We start from the raw sequence: 22,715 nt of genomic DNA on the forward strand, positions 1-22,715 counted from the left end.
GATATCAGCTTAGCGTTAATAGTAATGATTAGCATTACGATCATTCACGTCCTCTTCTGGGATACTTATCCATTGCATCATATCTGTATGAGGAAGACCATATTGAAAAATCAAGAAAAAGTTCAACGAAATGCAGCATAGAAATCTACTCGATAGGAATTAAAAAAACAATATGACGGATATGGAGGGCATTCTGAAATGGTAGAGTTTGCAAGAAGGCTTAAGAGTTTGTGAAGAAAAATATGTATTTTACTCTATTTTACATATAAATGAAATATCTAGAATGGCTAAAAATGATAGTTTGTAGGAAGATTTAAGGAATGAGATAGAAATATCAAATTTAAATGGAAAAATAGGTTTGGAATTAAAAAAAAGAACAAAAAACAAATAGATAATGTTTTCATTCATTGATATAAGTACTCGTATTATTGAGTTTAACCAGCAAAGTGGAGAGTTGTTTCAGCCCTTCCCGTCAAATGTTAGGACTAAAAATAATAATGATAGGTTTAAGACAGCCAAGAATAAACTGAGTGATACGTTTTGCAAAGACTGTATGTTATATTGGACACAAAGCGATGTGGACGTATTATTTACTTTTATTTGCTTTCGATATCTTAGGTAGATAGCAAACGTGTTTTTTAAATTTATGACAGAGAATTCATTGTAGCTGAATGTGAATATGTGTTTTTTCTAATGTAGATTGACGTCAAGATGTTACATTATTGTACGGAAAAGGGAAGTTTGAGTCTGCAGTTCTCCTGACACATCTACTTGCACATGTATATTTTAATTATAATAACCATGGAACTCACAAGTATAACAATTTCATGCTCACATACAGGAGTGACGCATTCTCTCTCTATCATTTTAAAGAAAATTGAAGTTTTTACGAAAATGAAAAATTAATTATCCATCCTAGATACGCTCGCACAATACTGAACCGGCTTATTTTTACTTTGAAAACCAAATTTAATGTTGCGGCTTGGAAAAACCTAGAGCACACGGACTACTGCGACTAAAAGCATTGAAATTGCATTATATGGACTCAAAGTCTTCGTTAGCGTATGTATAATAGAGCATTTTTATACTAAACTAAAGCCATATCTGTGGAATTTGGGTTTTAATCAATCAAAAGTGAGATGCCGCCTCATAAGAAACAAATATTTAATGCGAGCGAGACCTATACTGTTTCTATTATCTTTTAAATGTCTGCAAATTTTCAAAATTTTTTTCGAACATTAATTTTTGTCTTCACAAGAGCTTAATTTATAACTGAATAAATAAAGCAAAAAACCCCTTGAAGCCTCTGTCCTGGATATGCCTCTATTATTTCACAGGTTAATGCATTCAAAAAATTAAGATTAATGTATCAACAATCATATCTTTATCATATTTCATATATTTTAGGCTGAATTTTAGTATTTACTTGAAATACTTGCTCGAGGTACTACTAAAGAGTGGGTTAAAAATAACTTCTGATGGGTAGCTAATACCTAATAACAACTATAAATGAGATTATAATATATTTTTTAGCATTAAATATATCTTATCCATAAGTAATTCCAAATAAAGTATATGTAAGATGTATATTTGTTAAACGCTTGTGCTTTTCCGGGAGAATCAATGATTAGAATAAAATGCAGACCAGATCTGTGCAGTTAACTCCAGTTTCGCTTCTTTGCCCCTCAATAAATTTGTGGTACATACGAATGGTTGCCCACCCACAGGCGTGTTTACATCTACCTTTAACGCTCATTTTCTCTCATAGCAAACATTCGTGAAGTTCACGGACGTGAATTGATTTCGTTAAAATAATTATCTAGTCACCAGGAATTCAACCAATCAGTTTGTACATTCAATTTACTCAAACTCTCTCTCTCTCTATAGGTACCCTTTTGCGTCTCCCTCTTCGGTTTTTGTTGACTGCAAGATTACGCTCTCATTTGACTCTCTGCGTTTACAACGGTTAAAAGAGAAAATTGGAAAAAAAGGATCTAAATGATTCGAAGAACTATTGATTCCGTTTAGGAGGTATTGTACCTGAATTGAAGTACACACACAATTGGCCATACGACTTCCAGCAGCTATACAGATGTCAGTGAAGGACAAACCTCAAGTCCGATGGATTTTCATTTTGACTGCACAACAGGCACGGAAATGGTGTTACGAGGGTCATCCGGAAAGTAGTACCCGTTCGTGAAATAAAGACACAAAAGTAAATATTAACAAACATAAAAAATTTTATTTGAAAGAGGATACTTTAAACTACTTCTCAACATAATCTCCAAGCAAATTAAGGCATTTGTCATAACGTGTGACAAGTTTCTGTATTCCTGCTGCATAGTCCTTCGCCGCCAGCTCATTGAGATACGCGAGGGACCCATCTTGCACAAATTTTTGCATAATGCAGATGGTGTTTAACAATTTCATGAACAATTGTTCGAGAAACATTGGGAAAATGCTCACAGATGTCATCAATTGTGACGCGCCGATCGTTCCTCACGAATTCGTCAACTGAGCTCACCAGTTGGTCTGTAATGACAGACGGTCTCTCCGAACGCTCATCGTCGTGTGTGTTCCCCCTCCCCATGTTGAAGTTGCGACACCACCGCCGAACAGACGACTCGTCCATGGAGACAATGTAATCATTGTCTCCATACACCTCCTTTAATTGGCGATGAATATCACATGGGCGAACGTTTCTTGCATTGAGGAATTTAATCACTGCCCTCACTTCACAACTGGCGGCGTTCTCAATTTTTTTAAACATTGTAAACAATCACAGAAACAACACAGGCAATGCTAGCGTCACGCAACTTGGCTCAGAGAAGGCAGACAAGCCACTGAAGCTATCTGACCTCGTCCAGCGGCTACTCGCGTCGTCAGCACTTCATGCGGCACGAACGGGTACTACTTTCCGGATGACCCTCGTACATCAACGGACGCACGTTTAGGTGTTTGGTCGCATGGGAATTAATCAAGGGCAGTGGCTAGCAGCGCAACATAACTTGAGCTAGTGGGCCGCAGTGGATCGAGGAAGTGATGGAAACTACATCATCTGTACGGAGTATTCAGGAGATGCATTGCGGAGAGAGGAATGAGGAAGTCAAGGAGGAAATCGGACCATTTGCTAAAGGAAACGGCGAGATGGGCTTCGGAGCAATCACAAGAGGGTTATGAGATAATCTGATTGCGGCCACAATCACCCTCCCTCGTGACAATATCCGGAGAGTCGGCAGCGGGTTAGAAATGCGAACTTTAGGCCAGCCATTCGGACTCCTGGTGAAAATTTCAAGTAATTCAATTATCGTTCAGGAGTTACAAGGGACGAGTCCTGCGGATCCCTGGTCCGAGGCATTTATCTTACCTTAATCTTTCGGGGAATTATCTAGAGAATCACTACCAGGGTTCAATAAGTGATTACATTCGAACTAACGAGAAATTACGTCACTATCGCGAAGAATAGAAATAAGGACGAAGGAGGATTGAGGCCCTTGACAAAGGCAAAATGTTTTCAAGAATGAAGTTACCAGTATCGTAGCAGAGATTGTTTCGGTCCCAAAAGCTTTGGTGTCTTTTGTATATGCGTTTATGTTATTGTCATTGAAATTGTTCACCTAGATGGAAAACCCATACACAAATCTATCACCTACTCCTCCCTCGAGAATAGCTGTTTCATCGATATTATGAATATTATTATCCCTCTCGATGTGAACTCGCCAACATTTTATTTTTCGATAATGCAAATACTGGAAAGTGTACGTTTACCATTTATAATGGAAAAACTGGTTACGATGGCAACCAAGATTCCTAAATAAGTTCATATATTTTGACTGCAACCTTTGAATATTAATCTTACTATTTTTCAACCATTTGTTCACGATTTATCTTATATCTAACAGGAAATCTGTAAACTTATGATATCAATAAATCAACCCCAAAACAATGGCATACGTACTAATTGTAAAGAAAATAAGAAATTTCAATATTCCAATTTTCAAAATGACCTATTATGAGGATAATTATCAGGGAATATGAAAAAATCCTACGACTGCCATCGTATGGAAAACATTATTACTGAAGTTTACGTGGCTCTATTTTTATTTTATTATTGAATGGTATTGTAATGAGAATTATGGATGCCATATGTATTACTTATGTATGTGCTATGATGATATGATATATTTTTTTTAATTCCAGTAAAACTTTACGACATGGAAAAACGCTGAAAAACGTGAATCCAATTTTTCAGCACAACTTCAATAAAAATACAGAAAATAGAGGAAAAAACACGGCACCTTCTTTTTATTCAGCTTGCGAAATATCGATTAATTTGGTTGGAATTCATATTCCTCGGTGGTTTACTGAAAATAAAAAAAACAACGAAATAAACCACATAATAACTGGTGAAAGCAAATGAACTGCTGACCACGTACCCCTGGGTATGTCTGGCATATATTGCATGGCTGGTTGCGTGCGCGAGAGGCTATTCTCCGGGCCTACGCATGCCCAGCGGGTTATTGTGTTACCAGCCTGAGGACGCGACATGCTTCACGAACGTGGGGTTGGCAGCGCGCATCTACACGGAAAAAAATGAAACGCAAGAAATGCCAAGGGCAAAAACGTTTACATAGCGGGAAATCGAAGCATGTCCTCAAACGTTCTATCGGCATGATTTTCATTTTTTTTTTCATGAAACACATCATCAAGGGCAAATTAGATTAAATCGTGCATTGCATCAAGATTGCTTTAAAAATTTTGATGGAGAAAAAACCTTCTTAAACTTATTCAAATATTTCAGATGTACTAGAAAATATGATAAATTTATCGGCTACAAATAGTTTAAATTAATGATGAACCGCCTAATATTTATCATTATTTGTTTAAAAGAATTAGATTCTCTCCAAGATGAAAAAGTTAACAGTTTATAAAATTTTAATTAATTATCATCCTATAACTATCAAAGCCATTATTATAAATTATTTATGCGTGTAAATAGTTTAAATGTCAATAGGTTTAACACCACCAAACTACTATGGTAAAGATACTATAGTTTAAAACGATGTGCTTGAAAATAGAGATAAATTAAATATATTTAAAAAATTAAAGGTTACATACCTAATTTGGCCAATACAAAACTATTGCAAATTAAATTTCGAATAGTAGTTTTAATAGTTCAACCCGAGGCAATAAATAGAGAAGTAAGTACTGTTACTCTAAAAATAATTATTGTTTGGCTCTAAAGGTTTAAATATTCTGTAAAAGCAGTATTGGGCTTCGTTTTAAATATTTATCATTTTACGTAGTATACTCATATATACAATATTTCAACCTTGTAAATAATTGTATCATACACGCACATAAAAAATTGTAATTTACAGCTGCTGACGGTGGTTTAATAAAGTAAAAGAATTAATATTTTTCCTATATTAGAATTTTTCGTTTCCTTAACCATTGAATGTAACGTCAACGGTAGAGAATAAACGGTAGCTAATATTAGACGGTCTACCGTTAGCGATAGGTTTTGAAGGTGAAAAGCCTGGGACACCGAAACATTAATTCCCCAATGAGGAGAGCATAGCCTGACACCAAATACTACAATAAACCCTTCAATTTTGTGTAATTCCCTCCTCCCTTCATTCAGTTCAACGTCCCTATCCTATTCCTGCCTCTCCCTTGCCCAATATACTCCAATATATCAGAGTTATTAACTTTCCTTCTACAATAAAAATGCTCTGGGTCCACCTGCCTTCTTTGAGTTTCTCCCAGCAATCCTCCCTCCTCTTCCGCCATGCTTGGTACCCATTTCGTTGTTTTCCTTTCCGTCAATGAACCTTTCCCATCCTTCTCCACATCCTCAGCTCAAAAGCCTGAGCATAAGATAGTGTGATAGAAATAGCTTGATGGTAGACTTAGTGTTTTACTGAAAATGGTAATGAAAAATATCCTCCAACCTACACCATTCATCTTACTTCAACGACCATCTTTCTGCACCGCACAAAACCACGTTCCACATCAAAGTTTTTACCAATCTTTTCTTGATACCTTACCCAACGTCCTTGCAAACAACTATCTCCTTCTTTTTAAAGTTTCTTTGCCTATTTTAATTCTTCTCTTTACGTCCCTACTTCTTTGAACATTTTGGTCTAAAACGCCCACGAGATTTATTAATTATACCCAATTCACTCTATCAAACGTTTTTTTCGTAATTTACAAAAGATAGAAATTCAGATAGTACTCTATGTTCCCACTAGTATCTATTATCATAATACTGCATGAGCAAACATGATCAATGGAGAAATAGAATCGTATAGGACAAGATATTTCTACCAGGCAAGCCAATATTTTTTCTTTTGAACCAAACTAACTGAACACATCCAAACTTTTGAAGGGTCATGGGGGTAATGATTCAGCATTTAAGTAAAAACTCACTCGAGAAGAAATATTCGTGGGCTGTCATCGAATAAATTTTAATCATCCTCTGGTTTTGTGGGACTCTTGAGGAGCCAAGGCTAGATATTTATATTAAGTCAAAATAAACCGAGGACCGCAACGCGCTAATGTCACATTCAAATTCAGACAAGAAACGACATCAGGACCCTGAGAGACTGGTGTCGGGCTACTAATCTGAGCCGAGGCTTGATGAAATCAGGACAAGGGGACAGTCGGAGGACGGGAGGGCGGAATGGACAGCGTTAAGAGTGGTTTCAGGTACGAACATTGAGGGAAAGAGAGGAAAGGGATGAGGGAGGGAGGGCAGCCTTGACGTAGGATGACGTTGGCGAGTCAAATTTTATAGTGGGCGGGGACCATTAGGGTGAGGGAGGGGAGGTCACGGCTGTAAGAAGCAAGAGGAACGACGACGAGTGAGATGGAGGAGACATGGGGGTGGAAAGGGTGTATGTGTGTGTGTGAATGCGGGGATGAGAGACCAGCAGGAAGGACAGTTACGTGCGCAAAGTTTGTGTGGGGCTGATGGGGAGGAGGGGTAGTGAAAGAGAGAGAGAGAGAGGGAAAGCGGGATGGAGTACGGACAAGGTTGAGCAACGACCGGAAATTTGATGGGGAATGGCGAATGACTGGTCATACGAGGGCACGGAGGGGAGGAGATGACGGGAGGAAGAAGAAATGGGGATAGCGGCTGAGGGAGCAGCGGGTGGAGAAGCCGGGAGATGAGCGGGGTGGGATGGGATGACCGAGACTGGTGCGGGAGAAGAAGTGGACTTGTAGGCGAAGGGCGAGGAAAAAGACGGACATCGGGAGGATGGGCCGGGCAAAGGGAATCTTTGAGAGAGGGAGAGGAGGGAGTGACGGTTGGGGTGGAATCACGGACTCGGGAGAGGAGGAGGCTGAAAAGACTGGAGAGGCACTTGGGGGGGGGGGGTGAGGCACTAGTGTGGGTGAAATGGAACTTGGAGGCAGGGCTGGAAGAAGAGGGAGGGAATGGACAATCTGCCGGAGACTGGACACGGAGGACGGTGCCGGATGGTGATAGGGAAGGGTAAGAGGATGAAGGACACAACGGGGAGCAGAGATCGGGGGGGGGGGTGGTTGAGAGCGTAGAAAATTGAGAACAAGGGGGTGGGGGGTAGGGACGGGTGGTTCGAGATTTGGGGTGTGGGAGATGGCGGTAGTAGGGCACGTGGAGAGAGGACGGGACGCAGGGGGAAGGGTCAACAATCGATGGGATGGCTATATGGCCGGGAAATTCTCCATGCACGGTGCCCGTGGCGGAGGGCATTCGAGGTAAGGGGTGATGGGGGTCCATTATAATTAGATAGGGGTTGATAATGGAGATAGAAAGCGTGGACGGAGTGGAAAATCACGGCAAATGTTTGCAATACTTAATGAGAATACTTGGATCGGCTGCAGTCCGTTATTCTATTAGGCGGCGTCCGGCTAGAAGGGTTACTCCGATACGGACGGTGACTTTCGGTTGGAGCACGTAAGGGAATTGAAAAAGAAACTATCGTAGCGACGGGTCAGCTGGTTTCACTTAGATTACATTTAGTGATCTCATAGATAGCAATTTAAATTTAATATAGTAAAAAAAACGATGGTGTTTTATGGAAAAGATTATTGGGCATCTTAAAGCTTTATAAATATTCATTTTAGATAAACTTATTATAGGGAGCCATGAGGGTAGGTGGAAATTTGTGGGGTAGAGCGCTGGGCTATAGTTCGGGTACAGGTTTGATTCCCGGGGACGCCTCTAGGCAACCACAGCTTCTCTGAAGCTTTGTCGGGTGCCAAATCATTCGGGGAAACCATAGTCTACTCAAGAAAAGGGAATGACCCCCCTATTAAATACTGATGTTTAAATTTGCGGATGAAGAAAATAAATGCATTGAATGGATAAAAGTTGAGCCATTTTATGACTGCATTGTGCAAAACCTAATTCGTAAATCTTCATTTGTGCCATGTCATCCAAACATGGGTATTTACCCCCAGCTAATTTGGATGTAGAGAAGGATGGAAAATATGAAGGGGACAGAAAGAAAAACAAACAAGGAAGTGCCTAGGATGGTGGTGGAGGAGAAAGCATCGCTGGGAGACATCCAAAGGAAAGAGGAAAGATGGATGCAAAGCATTTAAATTAGCAATGGGATGTTGAAGACCGTGTTTAATGGGGGAACGTCAGGAAAACGAGAAAGGGGCTGGAATGAGATAGGGATATAGAAGAAAATGAAGGGAGCGCAATTGAAATGGTGCTTGTTGTAATGTTGAATGGCAGGTAATGTTTTTTAATAGAAGCAAGGGAACCTTGACCTACAGATTACTGATAATAATAATAATAATAATAGTAATAATATGTACAAGCAGATTCATTTTTAAATGGATTAACTAATTACCCCTTTTACGCGGAAGCACATGAAAGAGAAAATGCAGGGACAAACATTTTTTTATGTACAAATATTAGGATTTAAATGATCCACTTATTCTAACCTTTCAGTTATAACAAATTTTATCTATTTGAAAGGCAGAGATTAATAAATATCCAGTTGAATTCTTTAATATTCCAGCGCTAAGTCTACTAGAACTTCTTGTCAGTACACCCGCTAATGTTTCGCCCTTTGCTACAGACTCTCAAAGCTAAATTTATATCCAATTGATAATATGTTAAATTAACCTTCTCATTAATAACGGGAATTTAACTTCTTATTCCAATCGATCGATCAATCAATCTCAGAAACTCACAATGGTATAACAATCTTAAGAGACCAATAGCAATCATCATAAGAGATATATAATCCAGGGAATAAAAGGTTTGTATAAAAAGTATCAATTACAAGTATCAATCAAGTAACAATTTTTTCCCGACATGTGCGTTCAGCGCTGAATTCAGACCGTCAGTTAGGTATGCACCTGGTCGCAGATCGTATTAGAATTGACGAGATGGCAGTGCATAACATTATCAGTGAAAATTTGTTAGTGCGAAAGTCTACTTGCGATTCTGCCGTGGCATCGCGACGATTCCCCAACCCCCGTACACTCCCGACATGGCACCAGCAGACTATTTCCTATTCCGAAAAGCGAAATCCTCCCTTACAGGGTACCAAAATGGGACCCTAAGTACTGTCAAAGAAGTTTGCTTTCGTACCCTCAAGGACCCTACGGAATCCGCCGACCCTTGGAGCCTTTTGGTGAAGAAAAAGCCGCTGGCAAACGTGTTTCTACGCTCAAAGAATGTACATTAAGGAATTTTAAGGCAAAGCAGAAATATCTGAAATATATCTATTTTTCCGAAAAATTTCCCGGTATATTTTGTAAAAACCATGCATATGCATTTATTTCCAAGGAGATCTTTAAAGTTCAAGTGGCAGTAAAAATATAGTTTTCAGTTTTCTGCATTAGAGAGCACAAAACGGGTCAATTTTTAATTATTAAATAGACACATAGATTTTACATAACTGAACTGAAATTCTGCTTTTAATAGAGTTAATGCTTGAGTAGCGGAACATATTTTATCATTGTTTCGTTTAACACTAGGTTACAAAATGTCTAAAAAGAAAATTACTAAAAACAATCGGCTTAAATTTTATAAGGATAATGGCCTCACAAAGTACAACATTTAAGGATTTTCTCTTCCTTAAAAATCTCTTAATTTATTTTTCTTTTCTATGTCTAAAATTTGGAATCGTTTTTACATAGCTATATTAATTTAGAAGCGTAATTGTTAAACTATTCAGGTAAAACAGTTCACCTAGTGGTCATATACAGAGTTCGTCCGGAAAATAAGTGTACTGAGCTCAGGAAAAAAAATTTATTACACTTTAACATATCTTAAGCTAATATTCCTCAAAATAGGACCCTTGTGAGTCGATACACTTGTTCCAGCGGCGTTCCCATTCCTGGAACGCTCCCGCGAAGGCATCATCGGGAACCTCTCGAAGACTCGTCGTCGACCTCTTCTCTGCCCTCCACGAACATCTTGTGCCACCGAAAGATCATGTTTCTGGACATGGCTGACTCCCCGTAAGCCTGGTTAATCATACCGACAGTTTCGGTAGGCGATTTCCCAAGCTTTACCGCAAATTTGATGGAATAACGCTGCTCCAAAAACTTCGGCATCGCGTTCCGTGACGTGGGTCGAGCGTGGAGGTTCGCGTTAACAGAGCTCCTCACTACACCACAGCTCAGAGCCGACTGCCTTTTTCAGCGTCGCTTGCCAACATACCCCCCTCCAATTGCAGCCCATCAGAGCGGTGCTGGGCGCGCCTGGAGCGGCGCGCCCAGCCCAGGAGTCAGTACACTTATTTTCCGGACGAACCCTGTTTTCCAAAAGAAAGTGGGTCTAGTGGAAGTGTTTTAGGTGTAGAAACTCGAGCAAAGTAACATAAGAAAATATAAAGGAAAATTATCGGGGAAAACTTTGAAAGATAATATTTTTCTTTGTTTCCGAGACTTTGAGGAAAGAGAATAAGACAAATCCAAAGAGAATATGGGAGACAGGAATTTCAATGTGTAAAAATCATTCGCTTCGACAGGTATACGAACCCGGATCATTCGATGACTAGCCGAGTACTTTAGCTGGTTAACCCATCGAGACGTCGTTTTAAACTTCCAAATTTTGGGGGCTTTCAAGGAACAATGCGTTATGACTAAATACCGTACATGCAATTTCACAGGTATTCGCAGTCTTGCGCGTTGCACCACAGTTCACAATAGAGCCAAGTTTTTTATCCCAGCCAAGGCGAATGATTTTTACACTTTGATAATTGCTAAATTGGAAAGAAAATAAGGTTTAATTGAAATGTATAAAGATTCTATAACGGTAAAAATAAATTGGACGGAGAAAAAAAATAAAAAAATTCATAAGTAAAATGAGAAAAGAGAGAAGGCAGCTGAAAGGAGTGTAATAATGGAAGAATAAGTTGTTTTTATGGGCACATGGACACAGAAAAAGACTAATGAAATTGATAGCTGTATAAATGTGAAAGTGGCAGAAATATTGAAGGACATGGCACGGTGGGGGAAATAAATGAAGGCGGTGATCCTTTGATACCTTAAAAACAAGATTTTCTTGCAACAGCTCTCCTCGAAACGGAGCATCGTGAAGGGTATATGTTGTACGTATTTATGCATAACCTTCCGTGAAAAGAATTTGAAACCTAATCAAAATTCTCAGGCTATGGAGTAATATTAATTAAACGTACAATTTGAAGTTGTAATATAAAAACCGTTATGATGCAGAATCGCGTGCTTTGGTAGTAATCATCGCTCGAATTACAGATATCTCAGATAGGTTAAAATGAATAATGAAACAAAAGTAGAAAATCTTTAAGTAATGAGTAATATTTATACATATATCAATGCATGAAATTTTAAAAATAAATATATACAAATGCTAATAATAATATCTTTAAGGAAATAATTGATGCATTAGTTTGGGAAATAAAATAGTTGGACAAAATTTTTATTGATTAAATTATGGATACGTTAAGAATTTCCATTCTCTTTCTACCCAATAAATTCTTCTCTAAACTTCTGGATACTTCCAGAGAGGATTCCTTAGATTTATGAACTCTATTCTCCAGAGATTTGACGATAAGTCATTAAGTTATTATCATATATGTGTTACGTTTTTTCTCGGAACACCATATTCCAAATGAAACCTTATTATATTCGATCAAATTTATTTTAATAGGATACCAACCACCCAGGTAGATATTTAATTTTTTTGATTCCCACGGAGTATATCTAGTACAACGTAGAAACTTAGAAAGAAAATAAATGATTATCTGAATACGTTAAGCATGTGTTGGTAACAATTAAGGCACGATTATATTTATGCTACATACATCATTGAGAATTGTAGTTTGTAGAGTTGAGTTCCATCATTGAGAATTGTAGCATTGAGAACCTGTAAATTCAAACTTAATTAGGAGGATTTCACCGTCCCTTTCAATTGCACTTGTCTATGTTAGTTCAGCTTGAGATTTCTAAATTAAAATCACACATTATTCACTCAATTTCTCTAAAATGAGAAAGTCGAGTCAATGCCCTATGAACTTGAACAGTTGGCCCAAGTGGCCCAAGGCATAATATTGAACCTTTTTAGTGGCATGTTTCGGAGCGATTAAGTTCTTATACTATTATTCGGCATTTTCGACACTATGTGGACAAGCCTTAAATCTAATGGTTTGAACTGAGGATTCTCGAGAAATGAATACTTAAGTTTTCATTCTTCCTCTGGACCTCAAGGAGTAACAAAAAAGAAACAAGAAGAAAATTCGCTCACTCATTGGTACCCAGGAAGCTTAAGTGCCATTCCCTCGGAGTCATTCCCCTCCGTCCCGAGACGAAAATATCGGAGGGCATCCAAGGATGTGAATCACCCAACGGGACCGAACGACCGAGAGCCACACCTCCCACCGCCATCACATCCTTCCACAACCCTTAGGCGCAACGAGGCCCCTCCCGAAAACAGTGCAGCCACCCCTTCGGCACCCTCCCCCCCCCCTCAGGCGCCCCATACCACCTCATCCATCCCACTCGACTTTCCACGGCAGCCCCCCCCCCCGTAGGAGACGGTTATCGACTCAAACCAACCCATCTCCTCGCCTGCCCCACACAACTCTCACAGCGCCACCCCACCACTCTCGATGACGTAATTGCATGAATCCAGGAAAGCGTGCTCTGCTGACCAGCTCCGAGACACCGGGAAATATTTTGTGCTGACAACACCACCCTCACATCACCACTCCGGCTCTCCTTTCCCCAGTCCCTTTCCCTTCCTCCTCAAAACTCCCATCGACATCGCCACCCTTTCTCCCCCAACTCTCCCTTCCTGACGAGGGGTCAAAGAGGAAGTATAAAAAGAATGGGAGGGAAGGGGAGAAGGAAGGAAGCAAAAGAAATAAAAGGGGGGACAAAATGAAAAAAAATAATAATAAGAGGAAGGCGGTAGGATGTAGGGGTGGCAAGTGGTCGCCTGCAAAGCGTGGCGAGGGGGGAGGATAGGTGGAGGCGCGGATAAAAGGGGACAATGACGTAGGGTGGCGAAGACGGAAGTTGAGCAGTAAGCGTTGCGAGGTGTGCTAGGGGTGTAGGACGGAGGCGGGGGTTTAGCAAGAAGAAATCGGCGAAGAGGGAGAGGGGGGGGTGAGAGAAAGGAGGAAGACAAAGACCTTGAGGAGTGAGGGAGATGTGGGTGGGCGGTGGCAGAGGTGAAGCCGTGGACGTGAGCGAGTAGACCGTCACCCGGAAGGGAATGGGGAACAAGGTGCCACTTTTACAAGCCCTTGGCTGGTTCTATAAAAGTCAAGCGGAGGCAAATCCCACTAGTGCCTGTCATGTTCGCGAGTTAATACACTCGAACAGAAGGAGATACGCTTGATTGGCAGTTCGATACTAGCCACACGATGTCTAGAAGCTATAAAAGACCAAAGGAGTCATAGCAAACAATGTAATCACAGAAAAAGGAGAAGAAGCGCATGGAGATTTTCCAATTGCGCGTCCTTAAATGCCATAAACAATAAATAATGATTAAAAAAAATAGATCAAGTTCTGTAAGAATATAACATAAAGGTGCAAATCGTTGCTGGAATGCTCGCAAAAAAGTAAATGCTAGAGCTGTTATCCACCGAATATACTTAAGTAGCGAATTATTTTAAATAAAAAAAACAAAAACGCACTCTGTGTAGCACTGGGGACAGTAAGATAGAAATTCTAGCAATATGAGCTGAGAATGACGGTTTATGGAAAATATATGCAAATATCTTTTAAAGAGGATGAATTGACGGTCCTGCGTTTAAAATAGAAGAGGCACATATGAGAATTATTGAAGCTAAATGTGAGAGACTTCGTGGTATGGGGTGCACACACACAAAAGAATGAATCAATGTGAAGAAAATAGGATTTTGGGAATGAGTAAAATAGCAGCACAGGGATATTGAAAAACGATTATTGTTATCAATAATATTATGGTAATGATTTTACCTGAGATTCATTCTGAAATAAACAGAGTTGATTTGAGTACTTTGTGAATTTCATGATTTTTAAGAGTGTTAAATGAACGTGAAAATTCCAGCTTAGTGTTTGCCAAAAGTTAGTCGAATACAACACAGACACATCGCCGTTTCTTACTTATCGATGGTATTTTAGTCTTCTTGTCTAGCGCACCCAATTCACCCTTCCATTTGTACTCTTTGTACTTCCTTTTGCCTAGCTTTGTGTTTAAATTCTTTCATCTTCTTCTCTCATCTATCTTTCTAATCATCTCAATTATGGAACCTGGTTTCTTTGTCCTTTTCCTATTAACGATTCCCATTGCTTTTTTGCGGCTTTCAATATCCCATTTTGATGTATTCCCATTTTTCCTCGATAGTACTCAGCTCTTTACCCCCATCCATGATTTTGTCTACTGCCTGCTGACGCTCCTTCCCCGTCAATCCAGTGAATACTTCTACACCTTTTCCTAACTTTTTGTCCCTGCCTTATCTTTTTGAATTGGACGCTACTCTTTATGAGCACTTAATTGTGCTCAGAATCCGCATCCACTCCCGGGAAACTTTGCGGATTGATCACGCTGTCCCTAAACCTCTGCCTGACCATAATATAATCTCACTAATACATTTATGGGTAACCTGGTTATTTCCATATGTACCTACACCTTTTATGGTGTCTAAACCAAGTGTTGGTGATGACTAATCCCTGTCTCCTGCAGAATTCAATTGCTATATCCCCGCTGTCATTCTTCATGCCTAAACTGTGGTCCCCCATGTAATCACCATCTCCTCCTTCGCCTACCGTCGCATTCCTATTCCTCGCCACCATGAAATGTTTCCCTGCAGGAACACACACAATTATGCCCTCTAACTGATCGTATATCCTATCGACCTCTTCTTCCTTATGATTGCTTGGTGGCATGTATTCCTGAATAAAGACCAAGCTCGTCAGTTCTGCTTTTATATCTACTAGCAATATTCTACCTGTTGCTTGTTGCATGTTTACTACGCTTCTTCCTACCTCTTTATTCAATATTATGGAAACCTCTCGTTGGCTCTCGTCCCTGATGCTGTATGCTGCTCCATAACTATCAATGTAGTAATTCCCTCTATCCTTCCATCTCACCTTGCATAGACCTAAAATATCTATATTTCCCCCTTCTCTCTCTCACTTGATATTCTCTAATTTTTGTTGTCCCAAACATTGTCCCTACATTCCAAGTTTCTACTCAAACTGATTCGGACTTCTCCTCCTCAAGCCTGAAACTGCTATATTCCTCAATAGTGTTTTTAACGTGACACCATCACCAAATGTCCACCCCACTGGGGCCAGACGCCTTTGCAGCCGCCTCACTGAGGATCAGCCGCTACTAGGACTACCTTTCGTTCTGGCTGGTAACCTTCGACAATTTAACAAGAACATTTTTTCGGACATGCAGCATTTATAGATGTAAAGAGCATTTTGTTTAGCGACACCATTGTATTTTGAATCTGAGACTTAATGTGTGATCTGGTAATGCCAGTGTGTTCGCCTGAGGATATTTAAATACGGAGAAGGTGGCCCCAAAATTGAAGAAATATGTGTGGGAAAATACATATTTCTCCGCAGTGAAATTCTGATCGGATAGACGGAATGAATAAGGGAAAGGACTGTAAGGTAGTTGAAGAGAGGTGAAATATTTAAATGATGAAGATTGCAAGTGATTGAACAGGGAAATATTTTTTTCAAGACGGTTAGTGGTATGGAGTAAGGATAATGCCTTGGGAGAGCTTGGTTAGGGTGACAGAGTGAGAGACGATATTTGAAAAGATAAAACTCAGCCCATTCAGTATTGACCAAACTTCAAGAATAAAATATAAGTACATAAATTGAAAAGGAGTTACGAGTTGAGTGATATGAGGAAGGTTCGGTGAAAATTTAACATAATAATGCCATGATTTATTGTTGCTCTATAAAATATGAGTTTAATTTTAAATAATATTCTTATTCCTACTTCATCCATTGCGGTAAGCACACCGGCACTGCCCTACCGAAATGGTTGAGAAATACATGACGTACATGAATTACATAAGGTCGAGGAATCAATGCAGAACAGTCAGCACCAGGATAGCACGTCTACTGTTCTCATGCTAATACCAATGGAAAAAAGAAAAAAGGGGAGAGTGAATCGGCAAGTAAGAAAGAGACTGTAAGATAGTTTTTACGAAATTTAAATATAAACAGTTCAAATGATAGATAATACCGTTGATATCTAACTCACATGCTACCTTTGCAGTTTTTAGGTTTCCTCAAATTTATTGAATTAATTAATGATTTACATTTTAATTAAAATGAAAACCCACACGGTAGCTAAGATTCGTCATTTTCTGATTAAATTTATATTTCTCAGCAAACATATTTTTTTGATATGGGTGTTTGAAACGGTTATATGCACTAGCAAAAATTATTTTACCCTGATTACTTAACAGAACTTCAACAGTGTCCCAAGAAAATTACTTCCGCTTCCTGTCGTAAGTTTCATTATATTTTCGTGTCAAATTTCACTTACGTAGCAAAGTGGACGAGCATTGGACAAGGTACGTGAGAGAAGCAACTTTGTTCTGCTTCATATACCTACTGTCTTCCTTGGGGGACTCGGAGAAACGAATCAGCAGATTCTTCCTCAACCCATACCCCCAACGCAACTTGAATGTGACACTATGACTTGGTGCAACTCCATGAAACCGAGCAGTTTGCTGACAGTACTTTTCGCCACGCTGGAATATGCGCAGAATAATGAGGGGGAAGCATGAGACATTCTAGACATTCGGAGGGAAGCAAAACTTGTACATCGCCCGCACAAGGCACAGTTCCACGCTCCTTAAGAAGTACCGCTAAATGTTTGACTTGTCTGGTTCCACTTCCACGAATGGGGACATTCTCTACTGAAACTTCCCGTATTGCGAAACATTACATAGGGCGACGATCCAGCCAATATTGATAATGTGCTCATTTACATACTAGCTTGGAAATACAGAGTCGACCTGAGGTATACTATCATCAAAGGAATGTGCTAAGAGTTAAAATGGTGCAAGGAAAATATTTATAAATTTTATGATTACTTTAATAGTTCGTTAAGTTTAAATGGTAATTAGGATTTTTATTTGTATCATGAGTACACTAAATGGAGTAAATACGCTGATCTGCTTTGAAAGGTTTTAATTAGATATAAGATACTTGAACTATAAAAATGTGTACCTTATCTTCTTTATCAGCATCTTATTCCACGTATATTATTGAATTCCTCAATGTCTACCATTTAGATACAAATTGATAAGCGAGTGAATGACGCTAAAAGGTAGGAATTACCTGATTCAATTCATTGAAAAAAGTTAATAAATATGTAATGATCTTTAATTGTAACAGAATAAGGTAATTTGTTAATTTTCTTCCGTTCACACCATACGATATAACGATAAACCGTCTCATTCTGAACTATTTATGCGTATAGATATCATGAAGATCATTTAAAAAGAATATATATATATATACATATAAATATGTACATACACACACACTCAATAGCTTCTATACAAAATATGCATCAATATAATATGCAAGCTATCATTTCCAAGCATTGTAACCAATGCATGAAATGATTTATATGGCTTGAAGCTTGAAACAACCAACGGCACCTAAAATATGATTTATGCCTCTTTTCGATTTTGACTTTCTCAACATTTCCACAATTTCCACAAAAAACTTCCACAAAATTTTTAAAATGCAAACATTTGTATGACAATGCTCCATTATCCCACAATATTCTTTCAAAATTAAAAAAAATACATTAAACGACCCAAAATTAAGTATTTTTAACGAATCTACATAAAACGTAGAAGCATTTAGGGTTCATTGAATAAAAAAAACTTGATTGGTTGCCAATTGACTATGAGAGTCTTTAAACGTAAAAATAAACACTTCCGTTTACAGTTCTTTTACCCACCCAAATTACACATTAGGCTGAACAATACCATGCAGGAGAAAATGTTTATTGCAATTAGATACACATTTGGAAAGCCCTACACAATCAATCATTTTAAAATTATTCAATTGAGATGCTCAGCTTTTGTACAAATACGTAGATTGAATTTTGTTCAACGGTATAGAGTTATGAAATCAGGGCTCCCTCTCTTTCACGTTTATTCACAAGTCCACAATCCATATGGAATGACCTTATAAAATAGTTGTTTGTAGGTATAAACATGCTATTATGGTGTGATTTACTCCTCACATTCATAAAGAAATTAAATAAAAAATATATCTCCTAAAAATTTGAGTCCAATCGTTTTTATTTTCGCTGAAAACTCTCAATTAGGGTTCTATACGAACTCAATCGACACATACCCGTGCGTACATATGTTTGTGTGATTGTGCTGTTATATTACACAAAGTTTGTATAAAATGTATCGGGAACAATATTTTCCTGACTTACGTAACAGCGCGCTCGTACCGCGCAGGCTCGGTGGTTTGCAGTCTAACCTTCAACACGCGCAAATCGCCTGCGAGTGTTTGTTCAGGCTAAATCGTGTTTTAAGTGGAGCCCTGCCGAGTGATTCAGTGTATGCGCAAAATGCGGTGAAAGATTTAACAGCGGTAGGCCATCAAATTTTGAGCTGGACCAGGAAAATTTTGTACGGAGACGCTGGGCATCATTCGCCAAGTATTCAAGGATGAAAGAATGCCACAAACTGCAGTTTTTTAGTGGAATCAGTGGCTCTTTAAAGAAGACAGAGAGAGTGTTGATTAAGTGCTAAATGCAGGCCGTCGGCTAGGTGTGCACATGATGGAAGATCATATTGGCACTGATAAGATGACAATGCAAATCATTATCGCTGCAAACTTGGCGATGCAAAATAACTGCGCTAAACTCGTCACGAAGGTCTTGACGGACGACCAAAAGCACACTCGGGTGTCTGCTTGCGAACTCATTCTGTTGCACGTTGAAGAAGACCCCCAACCCACTTAAAGTCTCCACTTGGCACCAGCAGGCTATTTTCTATTCCCATTAGTGAAATCCTGCCTCAAAGGATACCACCATGGGACCACAAGTGCCGTCAAAGAAGCTTGCACGCGTACCCTTAAGAACCTTCCGGAATCTGGCAGCCAGGGAGCCTTCGAGTTGTGAAAAAGTCGCTGATAAATGTGTGTATACGCTCAGGGAATGTACTTTGAAGAATTTTTGAGGCATTGTAGGATTATATGAAATATATCTGTTTCCGAAACTTTTTATACCAACCTTGACATGCATGAAGTAATTTCATCCGGGCGATACAGAATTGTTTACCGATATCTTTTATTTATGAATGAGAAACAATAGCTTTTGGAAGGAAGGAGGCCCCGGGAAGTGAGATTTTCACTGAAAATTTCTTACGTGAAACAAAATAGACACATTGATCTAACGAAAAAACTAGGGAAAGATTGAATTGGTAGATGTTTTTTTTTAAATATTAGCCATTGTGGAGTCTGCGGAGGTTTAATGAGTGGAGTTAACTATGTTTTTAAAATTAAAACTCGCAATGAGATTATCACTGTATTGTTATGGGGAGGAGGAGATTAGTGCATAGAAGCAAAGATCTTCCAAAAGAAAAAAGATGAAGCAAAGAGGAATGAATTCTCTGCTTGGAAAGGAGTTTATAATTGAAGTGAAACTGTTGGGCTCCAGGAGCGAGCAATTTTGTTTTGCCGGCGCTGGGGGCAATGGAGGTTCGTTGCGGAAAGGCATGATACGCAAATTGGGTTGGCGTGAGTGGCTAAGGAATAGATATTTGACGCAAGAGTTATTTTTTTTAAGCTCAAGGCTGACCTGGTTCATATGAGCGATTGAGGAAAAGGCAAAGGCACTTTAAATTGATGGCTGAAGGGAAACAAATACAGAACATATTCTTAATTCTACTGATGATGCAATTATATTTTACAGTTTTTTAAAATAGGGAATATTATCTCATTAGCTTGCTTTTTAGGAAGAAGGCAACCTCAGGACAATATCCGGATGTTTTTGGCTATTTAACAACTTCCTGATAAGGACACCAGAAGCAATAATCAATCGAAAAATGTAGGTGAAGACATTTATCATAGATATCGATGAAAGTGGAATATAAAAATTGAAGATTTAGACCAAATATGAACAAATAATACAAGTAAGAGAATGCTAAACTTGTAAATGATAACATATGCTATTTTGAATTGTAAAAAATTTTCTAACAACTTTGTAAATTCCGATCAAAATAGTATTATTTACATTTAAACGTTTTAGGTGTTTCATTTCAATTATGATAAATTCAGAAACAAAAGATTTTTCTGAAAAAGTACTTTTGAAACGTTATGCTATTCCGATTAAATTATAAATGATATTCCAATCTTAATATCCTCACAGAAAATTCGAAACTCCCATCATAACGGGTGCGCAAACTAACTGCCTAATACAAAGCTACGTATATGACCGAAAGAGGGTCACTTACGCGCTCAGAAGATAAGATACATGTAGAGAGGATATCAAACAAACATAAGTACGGAAACAAACCTTCCTCTTCGGATAAAAGGTTGTTTCTTTATGATTAAGGAAATATTTGGCTAATCAAATTTCCTCTCTGTGAATCCTGCGCCATTGTTCGGGATGCTTTGAGGAATTTTCACGCAGGAGCCGACACAAACATTAAGTTAACACGTAACGAAAGAGGGGGTGGGGGCATAGAGCAACGAAAACAGGAATTCGCACACATAAGGCATGCATGCAGGTGTTTCTATGATCCTCCGAAGTTGCTGGAGGCAATTTTTTCAACCCCATCGTGGAAGTAACCCGAAAGAAAAAAGCGGAGGAAGAAAAATGGAGGGTAAATTCATGGCAAAGGTTTGCGCGGAGAGAGGTAGCGGGCAGGAGGAAGGAGGTATGGAGGGGTGCCATAGAGATGTGGAGGCATTGAAGCAGAATGGGAAATTTCGAATGGAGAGGATTGGGCAGAGAACCGGATAGAGACGCCACTGCAATGCCTCACACGCGGGGCGAGAGCTGGAACCAGATCCTAAAGCCTTGTTTAGTCCATCACATTTATTGTCAGAGACAGAGAACTATACGCGCATGCATACGATCTAGTTACAAAATATTTTCGTCGTTTAGCTCAGACGAACTTGTGTGGTTGCATAAAAGTTTAATAATTATCCCCGTTAGAAAACTTTTTTCCGTCCTACATTGTGCAGTCAGGTATTTTAGAAACAATATTAATAATTTTTTAGCAAAACTATTTTTAATCGCTGAGATGAATCTAGAAATTTAAAGTAATGTCAAAAAATCTATTTCAAATTACTACAGTTTATTTGTCAATAATTTCGAGAAGCTAACTGACTACATATTTCACTGGAATAGCGTTGGACATGCAGATTTTGCTGGAGAGTGGAGCGTGGGGAAACTGGAATAAGGAGATATTTACTTACTAAGGTAATCATTTTTATCACCCACTATTTGTATGTTAGACCACAAAGATAAGATAACGAAGCTAGACTCCAGTACATATTAGATGTATGTAAATATCCGTTAATTCCTCGGACAATTAGAAATCATAATAATAATAAATCGAAGTCATGATTTAAATCGCAAATACATTCAAATTACAAGCGAGGAAATGATTACGCACTGCATAGACATTTAGTACATTCCAACGCGCATGTTTTAGCACGTATTTATTTTCAAATGGGTTCTGAATTTATAATACTTATGCATAATTTTATGTTTGTGTTATTGAATTAGCATTCTTTGGTTGGCTTTGCATTCTGTTTTATAAATGGTGTCCTGACATCCCGTGCCAGATGCTTCTTCAGCAGTTTACAGGGTATTGTGTGGATGCAGATGTAGATGTACTGAAAATACATGGTTTTAAAGGTTGTAAGAGGGTGCCGACATGCTAGCAAAATTCACTGCCCTCAGTGTGCCTGGACGAACTTATTAGGAAGCTTGGCACGCATTCAGCGGGAACCAGCTACAAATTCCGACCAGAATGGCTGAACCTCTTCCCACGTTTATACACAATCCCCTGCACACGCCTTCCTCAAGTGCCTCCCTCTCACTCACATGCCCTCATTTCATTCGTTCCCTCGTGTAATACACCATGCGAGGAGAGTCGAAATCCTACCCGGAACCCTCCGAGCTCCCATCCGGCAGGGGCAACCCATTATAGTCGAGTTCTCGCGCACACCACACCCCCACCCGCCAAACTCTCACCTTATTTTTTTCC

Source organism: Hetaerina americana, unplaced genomic scaffold (assembly GCF_022747635.1).
Source record: "Hetaerina americana unplaced genomic scaffold, ioHetAmer1.1.p SCAF_6, whole genome shotgun sequence".
Classification (NCBI taxonomy): domain Eukaryota; kingdom Metazoa; phylum Arthropoda; class Insecta; order Odonata; family Calopterygidae; genus Hetaerina; species Hetaerina americana.